This window comes from Panulirus ornatus, chromosome 22 (assembly GCF_036320965.1).
Source record: "Panulirus ornatus isolate Po-2019 chromosome 22, ASM3632096v1, whole genome shotgun sequence".
NCBI classification, from domain to species: domain Eukaryota; kingdom Metazoa; phylum Arthropoda; class Malacostraca; order Decapoda; family Palinuridae; genus Panulirus; species Panulirus ornatus.
In genome coordinates, this window is record NC_092245.1 from 17,587,969 (window position 1) to 17,598,204 (window position 10,236).

Below are 10,236 nucleotides of genomic sequence, written 5' to 3' on the forward strand. Positions count from 1 at the left end.
TTCTCATGCCCAGAGTCGAGCTTGGCATAAGTTCGAATCCTGATGGTGGAGGCTAGTCTACAGTCGACCCAGCTGTTCATCCTTCCTTTGGGGTTTGGTTGATAATTTGGATACCCCGGCTTGAGCCAGGATGTGTGTGTGTGTGTGTGTGTGTGTGTTGTGTGTGTTATACCGTTTCAGCTTACATAAGAAAGCAACTTCTATAAAACATAAATAATAATTTCTGACAGACAATCATCACACATTATCTCACGGATGGAAACACACGTGAAAACACATACACACACACGCACAAGATCTAAACAACATATATTGTCACCCATGTGACCTGACCTGACCTGGGGTGGCACGCGTCCGTCATCCTATGGGTCAATCAATCATTGACGTCATCGACATCCTCGCTGAGCCCCTAGCCACCGATGTCTCTCTTATCTCTTATCTACATCTCTCGAGTCTTACCTCGAACTCGTACATCTATTGTCTCTAAATACCGTCCATGAAAGATATCCCTCACTGGTTACTTTTATCAGTCTGTCTTTTGATTGGATATGCTGTGTTTTGTTATGTGCCTCTCCCATCTCGCAGGTTTGGTGCTTTGATTCGTTATCTGTCGTATATATTTTTGTTTGGGTCTCTCTCTCTCTCTCTCTCTCTCTCTCTCTCTCTCTCTCTCTCTCTCTCTCTCTCTCTCTCTCTCTCTCTCTCTCTCTCTCTCTCTCTCTCTCTCTCTCTCTCTCTCTCCTCTAACTTGTATACATACATACATGAAAAAACACACATATACATGCATACATACATACATACATACACACTTACTTATATACACACATTGAATGACAACTAGAGAAGTGGAAGATGAAAGTGGAGATGAGAGTTTGAAGTGAAAGCAAGAATGAAATCAGGTTTAAGGGCAGGAATTAAGGCATAGGTGAGTTTAAGGGTTATGGCAGAGGATGAGAATATAGTGATGAGAGAAGAGCTGGAGGAACTAAAGGAATTTGGACAAAGTAGATCAATGAGTGAGACATGGGATGAATGGAGGCTTTGAGGGGAGCAGGAGGGCGAATGAAGATGTAGGGAGAGAGAGAGAGAGAGAGAGAGAGAGAGAGAGAGAGAGAGAGAGAGAGAGAGAGAGAGAGAGAAGAGAGAGAGAGAGAGAGAGAGAGAGAGAGAGAGAGAGAGAGAGAGAGAGAGAGAGAGAGAGAGAGAGAGAGAGAGAGAGAGAGAGGGTCAGAAGTCAGGACAACACTGGGAGATCAGAGAGGAAGTGAGAGGGATTAGGGGTGAGGCTGGAAGAGGGGGGGGGAGAGTTAAGAAGAGGGTGAGGAGGAGAGGAGGAAGAGGAGGAAGAGGAGAGGAAAGGGTTGCATCTGCTCGGGGTCTTCCGGCCGATCCATCACCACGTGACGTCACGGGGTACCTACTGGCTGCCTGAGCCCTTTGCTTGGTCTCACGGTGTTTCCCCTCCCTCACACATACTGACGTAGAGACGACCTTAAATCAATAGCGTAGTTCACAAGTCTTCAGAAAAGTAATTCAGACCCTTTGGAGCCGTGGGAAGCCCATAGGGTTATGCAGAATAAGGTGGACAATAGGGGGCGCTACATACACACACACACACACACACACACACACACACACTATCCCCCTCTGCTCCTCGTACCCACATCATCCCCTCTTATCCCTTGTATCGTGGGCTGGGGGTCGCCCATGACCAGGTCAGTCTTGCATAGAGAGAAAGATCGCCAATTGACAGGTCGCGATGGATGGGCAGCTGGTTGTTTTGCCTGCGCCCAGGAGGTCATCAGCCGTTACCAATAACCTCCCTCCCCAATCATAAAGTGTATTCGTTATCATAATTATCATTATTAACATTTATCCCTAGGGAGAGAAAGAGGAGATAGAATGCTATCCACGTATCTCCTGAGTGTCGCGAAAGGCATTTTGCGACTAAGACGGGCAGGGAGCCTGTGAAGTTTCTCCTTTCCTGTATTATCGCTCCCGAGAATTTAAAAGAGGATGAGCAAAGCAATTATATTTCGTCTCGAAAGGCCCAAAGTGTTTGCTCCTGACGCTACCTCGCTAAGGTGGGAAAAGAGTGACAGTTGTGAGATTATTATTGTTGTCATTATTATTATCATTATTATCATCATTATCATTATTATCATTATTATCATTATTACTATCATTATCATCAATATTGCCATTATCATCATTATTATTATCATTACCCACATAACACTCACCTTCCCCAAGGAACCACTGTGTATAGACTTATACACTAATAACATAATTATTCTAAGAGATCTTTAGTACCTATAGAATTAATCCCTCGACTGATGCTAAGAGAATTATCAAACAGTACCAACCAAATCCATTCAGTATTACCCGCTGTCAACCAAAGACGATTGCACTGACATAAGACATGATGCTGCCCTTCTCCTTCATCATAACACTGAGTACATCGAAGTACACAGTCAATCCTTTGCAGATTCACCCCACGGTATAGCCCCTCCCAGGTTAGCTCCCCGTTGCACGTGGGAGATTCGGTTTCCGGCCAATCCATCAGGGTCATGTGACGTCACGGGGTCAAGGAGGTGATATGAGGTCCCAGCTCCTGCTACTGATGCCTCCAATGATTCTTGTGTCTCTGCTTCCGTGTTGTAGGGAGAGGGGGAGATGATGCGTGGTGGGGGAGAGGTAAAGATAGACACGTATGTTGGGGAAGAGTTGGAGATATTGTATGCTGGAGGGAAGAGGTGAAGAGATTGTATATTGGAGGGAGAGGCGAAGATATTGTATGCTGGAGGGGGAGGTAAAGATCCTGTATGCTGGGGAAAGAGTTGAAGATCTTGTATGCTGGAGGTAGGGGTGTAGATTCTGTATGTTTGAGGGAGAGTTGGAGATATTGTATGTTGGTGGATCTAATGGTTTGGAACAGCCAAAGCTTGATATGCTAAAATGCGTAGCATTTAGTCACAATATACAACAAAGTTGAGTAATATGAAAAGGAATATGAAACACCTTTGAACATACACGTGCATATGCAGGCACACATACACATATATCAACAGCAAACACAAGCAAAACACATGCGACATGACAGGACCAAAGGGAAAAGCAGTAAAACCCATTAACCTTAAAAACTCTACAGCAACAGTGGCAACTGGAGTATTGCCGATATTCTGACAATCTTCTGCAAAAATTGTAGTGGTCTGTGACGAACTTGGACACTGGTCTGAGTTTCCTCTCAACATTGCCGTAAGATTTACGTTCTACGTCAAGGATGGTGGGCTTTGGTTTCGGTACATTATATATGACAAGGAGAGATTGGATGTGTGCAAATGAGGCCATTGTTCGTTTGTTCCTGACGCTACCTCGCTAAACTAGGAAAAGCAATTAGGTATAAACAAGACGTATGCATAGATAAATCATAGCTAATGGAGCTTGTAGTGAGAAGATGAAGGACCTCAGGTGATAGATGTACGAGCTGAGGCTAATAATTCTATAATCTTAGTGGTGATGATTACATTTCTTTTGTAAAGTCAAAAGATAATTCTGGATACCATTAGCATCCGTCTAAGTCATAAATGGAATGTTGAATTTGCTCACTACACCACCAGATCTTAACATCAAGTCTCCATACACAAAACAAGTATTGTAAGTAGAATCTGCATAATTAAAAAGAGAGAGAAAAAAAAAGACAGGGGGTAAATGTGAAATGGATTCGTTCAACAGATCAAAGAGTGTAGATTAACGACAAAACCACGATCTGCATTTACCAATTGATTTCATTGTACATTACAGTGTCGACTGCGTATCTCATCAATGTCTTTCCCTTTATATCAATTTGACACACTGATTCTCTCCCGTATAAGACGGTGGTAGCCTTCTGGCGACCCCATATATAATTCTTCTTGACATTCACGGATATGGCAACGGCGGCCATCTTGACAACACAATACTGTCTCCCTTGTTACTTGACGAGCAACAAAACAGCGTAGGTGCTCCTGGCGTTCCTCCCTCCTTCATCCTTCCCTCCCTCCTTCCTCCCTCCCTCCCTCCTTCCCTCCAGTTACCCCCCTCCTCCTCCTCCTGCGTTCAGGTCACATCCCCCAGCGAGGTCGCGTTGCATTAATGACCTCGATTACTGAGCCCATCCGTCATCACCTCGACATGCCGAACTTTGACGCGACCTAGTCTGACCTGGACACTCGGGATCCTTCGCTGAAAAGGTCAACACCGCCGGAAATTGGCTACAGACTTGGCTGCTGCTGCTGCTGCTGCTGTTGGTGGTGACAGTAGTGGTGGAGGGTGGTTGGCGGTGGTGGTGAAAATGTGGAGGTGATGGCGAGGGTGTTGAAACATCCGGGTGATTGTGGTGAGTGTGGCGGAGTTGATGGTGAATCGTGGTGGTGATAGTGGCGGATGTCTGGGCCATGATGGTGGTGGGGAAATTAAGCCAATGAGAGGTTTGTGGTTTGTAGTGAAGGCTATGAATGTGGACTTCAACGAATGGGGAAGCCCTATTTCCAAGATGTAAGATGCATTATGAAAACGACTGATTGAAAAAATACTGTCTATTGGAACTTTTAGAATTACTTCCTCCTGTAATCTTTTCTTTCAAATCTATTCTTTCAAACATATGTAACTCTGGTCTCTGGCCAGCCGATGTTAAGATTTGAGGTACACATTGGTGTTTGCTCATACGAAGACATTTGACTTAAGAACTGTTTCAAAATAAATGAGATTCTGTGAAATGTGACATCTTGTGATTTATATGTTACTGTCTCATCGGAGACCTGACGAATATGGAAGACCTGCAAGACATCGAAGACCTGGCGAATATGAAAGACCCACTTTAGATATTGAACACCTGAAGAATATGGAAGACTTGCAGAAAATGGAAGATCTCAATACCAGAGGCTGTCAGATTAGGGGGATATTTGCCAGTGCTGAAGACTTACTGAATATCAATTTAAAGACGATGTATCTGGCAAACTTTTGTCTTTCTATTTGCCAAGGATCTGGGATCATCCTCTCTCCATGAGCTGCAGTCACAGCCTGTGTTGTGCCCAGCAGGTAGCAGTCTGTACAGAGTTCAAGAAGTACTTAAGACCCTCACCTCACGGAGATGGTGTGATGGCAGATGTAAGACCATCAACACATTAACAGAATCTTGAAAGCCATGTGTATCATAACCCAAATATAATATTTTTTTTAGGCCATGGCTTTCACCGACTTTAGGCCATGTCCAAGAATTAACTGCTCTCAAACCATGGGTCCCAGACCCAAAGATGCGATCATTATCAAACGTTAAGTGATTACAGTATTTTTCCATGAATGTAAATAAAGGTAAATCAACAGAAAAAAAAATAGCATTATATCAAACCTAGACGGAGGGATGAGAGCGTGACGCAGGGGAAAGAATGAGAGAAAAGTAGTTGAAGATGTTGAGGACGATTGAGAATTTTACAAATGGGAGAGAAAAAGAATCGAAGGAGACAAGAGGAACTCAAACCCATATTTCCACATGGGTGAGAGAGGAGTTAGGATGGAAAAGTGTATGTAGCTATAGGAGAAGGATACATAAAAGAACAGATCTTTTATGCGCCATTCTCCTAAAAGATGGAGGATGCTGTCCTGTATAAAGAAACGTGCCACTGCAAGATCTACAGGTCCGTTTTACGAAGGTGAGTGTGAGGGATGTTTAAAAACAAACCTGTGCTACTCAGTACAGACGGAACTTAAGTCTGAAGGCGTCAATCGCAATCTGAGCGATATCGTACACTCCTTCAACGGACAAGTAGAACGATATTCACCTATCAACGATGATATCTGCAATATTCCCAATATCTAGCAATGCAAGTATAAGCTATATATAGCGACCACACACGCTAGAAATGTTTAGCGATTACTCACTCCTGCGAAGGACAGCCATATATACAGAAGTCGTAACTCGTAACGACGATCTTAAGCGATGTTCAGAGTTCGCGCTTGCAAGAAAGGGGGCATACGAGATCTAGTAAGGGAAGAGTATGAAGCGATATTTGTAAATCACGTTTGTAATAACTTCTAAGAGATGTTTGAACAACTTGCCCGAGAAAACGATTAATATTGGTCACTTGAGCCTCATTGCCTTCCAGACAACAGTGAGCGATCTTTATTTGTCAGACTCATACGAGAAACGTCAAATTTTGTAAGGGAAATAGATATTCAAAGGTGTTACCCATTCATTATCCAACCTTAACATGTAAATTGTTTTTAATGCCTTTACTAAGCCCGAGTCTCAAACTCTGGTCCACATAAACACAACCACATCGCCACGGAACCTCATATGAACTAATCGTCCTCTAAAAGCACAAAATATACATACCTATCTCTAATTGCATCTAACTGTAGATACAACTTATTTCCTTTGTTTTCGAATCGATCCATTAAAGAGCAAACAAACCCAAGGCAGTTGTAGCGCCACGCTCCTGTCGTCTCGTCCGAACGGAGGCAGACAATGCGGCCTCCGTCTTGAGGGAGGTGTGGAGGTGACAGGCGTACACAACACCTTCCCTGCCGCTCACTTGCCAGTGTTTACGATCTTGATCTCCCTCTCCTACGCAGAGAGAGAGAGAGACAGACAGAGACAGAGAGAGATCATGTAAAAGTATGATTCCCATTTTTCATTTTTCTGTCCTTAATAGAAGGATTTATATTAATCTTTGTATGGGTATCAGCAGTGTAATCTATTGTTTGGTGTGTGTATGCGTCCGGTACTCCGGGTTCAATTAATCTATATCAGAAATCTTTTTCCCTCACGCATATATCAAGTCGGCTTATTTAGCACCACCGTCCGAAACGCATCCCACACCTGTGCTAACACCTAGCTATAAGTCGAAATCTCCTTTCTCAACGCTGGTCAACATCTATAGCTCAAAAAGAACTAATCATAACACACAATTCTATTATCATAGATCAATATTCTAGCTTACAAGACGTATGTCGAAGCTTAGAAATCAACATTTCAGAGAAAAACGTATAAGACATACTTGAGACACAGCCATATCTCATGGCTGGGGGACTAGTGCCCACACATCAACCTCATTTGCATTGATGATATAAAAGGCAAGAAGATAATGGATGTGTTTAGCAGTAAGCAGGGCTTTATTCTCTTTTTTTTTTGGATGGATATAATCATAGCTGTATTTCCAGTCTAAAATTAGATGCTCCTTTTTTTTCTCTCTCTCTCCTAATCATACACGTATAAATGATGTTAGTATCTTCACCATCTTTATTTTTTTTATGTTAGATATGATTATGGCCTTTACTCTCCGAAGTGCAGAGAAGTATATAGTTTTCGAATCATACAGAGAAGAAGTGATGTTCAACCCCAAGCGTCTCAGATAGATCATGATGATAGATCCCACATTCTGACGAAATGATTTTTAAAAAAACATTAGCAGTGTTAAAATAAAATTGGGGTGGTAATGGTCTAAACATTCTAGCTGCGCACAACACCACAAACTCCACTAGAAGAGGCGTTAAGATGAAGAAGACGAAGGGAGTTGATGGCTAAGTGAGAGCAAGGGCAATAGACGCAATAACTCTACCAGGAGTAGCAGAAGAGAAGGGAGGATTAGAAGCAGGAACGGTAGCGATAACTCTAGCAACCGCTGGTGAGGAGGAACTTAGAGGCTGCTACAGCAACAGTGGTGGCTGTAAAAAGAACAGCAGCCAGGAACAACAGTATGACCGCAGCGGTAAATACAGCAACAACAATAGCAGCTTCAGGAAGAAACAGATGAGGTTGAAGCATCAATAACAGAATAAAGCCGCTGAACTAGACTCATACCAAATCATGTTTGTAATTGATGATCCCAAAGCCATAAGAGAATTGAGGAATGCACAAGATTACAAGGGAACCTAGACAATCACTTAAGTCGATCAAAGACGAGGTCATCATTAATAAAAGTCATCAGGATGAGACAAAGTGAAAGAAAGCTTCGATGCAGATATTGTCGAGTAGGATACAAGCTGTAGGAATCTCTGTGAGAGGGATTTAGCTGCAGGAATCTCTGTGAGAGGGATTTAGGAGTCGACACACTGTATCTAAATTTCCGCCAGAGCTACACTTGAGGATGGCTGTTGCGGAGGCAAAATCTGGCAGCACAGAATCGTAATTAAGTATATAGATCAGAAAATGTTTAGCAAACTGTTCACAGAAAAACCACAAAATACTCATAGCATAACAAGAACTACAATAGAGGATAGTGACACGCGAAGATAGTATGAAAACAAAGTAGCAAACCACCAAGGAAAAGACAAAGCAAGAAAAGAAGCCGATGATATATGAAGATACGAACATAACGAAACACCAAAGAAATAATACTCCAAGTTAACGAAATACCAAAGGAACAATACTCCAAGTTAACGAAATACCAAGACAGTGACACACCAAGATAATGAAACACCAAGGAAGAGACACAGAACAACAAGATTCCGACACATTAAGAAACCAAGACATAAAGACAACGACGCATGAAGACATCGACCCACTAAGACACCAAGACGCTGAGATACGAACGAACATGACCCTCTCTCCTAACACCCAAGTCAAGTGTTTCACCCATCTAAACCTCACAGATTTTCTCTTAAGTTTCTTATTGCTCATACGAAGCTTCCCTCAAGTCCATAGACATGGAGTAAACTGGCGTTCCTGAGGATGTGTAAACACTCCTCGAAAACTCAGCTGCACTCGGTCATTTGTGAGACTCGAGAGAGAATAAGAGGTAAAGCTCGAACGAGATTTGAAATACTAGATTCATTACAAAGTCTCGAACCGACGCGAACAACGGTTAGGAGCCTATGTACGTATATCATAATCAAAGTCTGAATAGCATTTCTAGAAAACAAATGCTATTCGCTTTGACGACGGAAAAAAAAAGTAGTTCATGTCGGACGTGCTGGTGTAAGAAATACGCATCACTCGGAATAGAGAAAAACAAGTGAACATCTGCTGGCGTTATTCGTCTCGACCGCCAACACTCAGACGCCGGGTGTCGAAGTTCGACCAAGACCCGCTTCGCTGTGGCTATCAATAGCCTCTCGCTGATGTAAATGGCATAATATCTGTCTATATAGGAGCGGTCCGGGGGTGTAACAAATGTCTATTTAACCGACGGGTACGGAAATAAGTGGGTATATCGGGGCGGCTTTCTGGTGCGGGTCGGCTGGAGACTGGTAAGAGGGGGCTGTCGATGCCTTTGATGGACGAGTCTCGAGGGACGAAGCGCAGGGCGTCGGTCTCACACACACACACACACACACACACACACACACACACCTAACTCTCTCTCTTTCTATCTATCTCTCTTTCTCTCTCTCACTCACTCTTCCTTTTCTCTCATTTCCATCATTTCATCCCATGTCTTCGGCTGCTACTGTCTAACGTCTTTGTTAGTGATAGTGTACATACTAAGAGAACTTTCGGTTGGTTGATCTGAACCGTCGAAGACCCTGAGAGGTTTGTGTTGGCAACTGTGTACAGTCCAGATGAGGAACAGTGTTGCCAGTCACTCAGAAGATGCCCGGATGCTTGTAATAACTGAAGCTTTGCCTCTCAAAGTCGAGACAGAAAGAGGCCTTCCGATATATACATAGATGGATAAATAGATAGATAGATAGATAGATAGGTAGATAGATAAACAGATAAATAGATAGATAGATAAATAGATAGATAGATAGATAGATAGATAGATAGATAGATAAACAGTTAAATAGATAGATAGATAGATAGATAGATACAGATATAAGCAGCAATAGACCACTAGGCCCTAACGGAGCTGTTTGTGGTTGCGGAAAAGAACAGACACTCATGGATCAGTGTGGTAGGAGTACAAAAACACACAGCAAGAGAGGCGAAAATAATGTCTGTTGCGGAAATGAAGCGAAATGTTTATCATGTCTATGTTCAGACGTATCTATAGTACTGCTCCAGACTACTCTGGTTGGTTAATGACATAGAAAGGTAGTTTGATGGGTAAACATTGCAAATATCTTTTCTTTTTTTCCTTTATGCCTACTCGCAACTCGCTGCAGCATGTGCCACAGCTTCCCAGGTCAGATGAGGTGGCGAACGAGTGACCAGTTAGGTCATTAGTGTGGCTTTGGTGTGCAGAAAAAAACATCCTCACTTCTTATAATCCATCTCCTCTCCCTATGAATCAACTTGGTCTCGAACCTTAG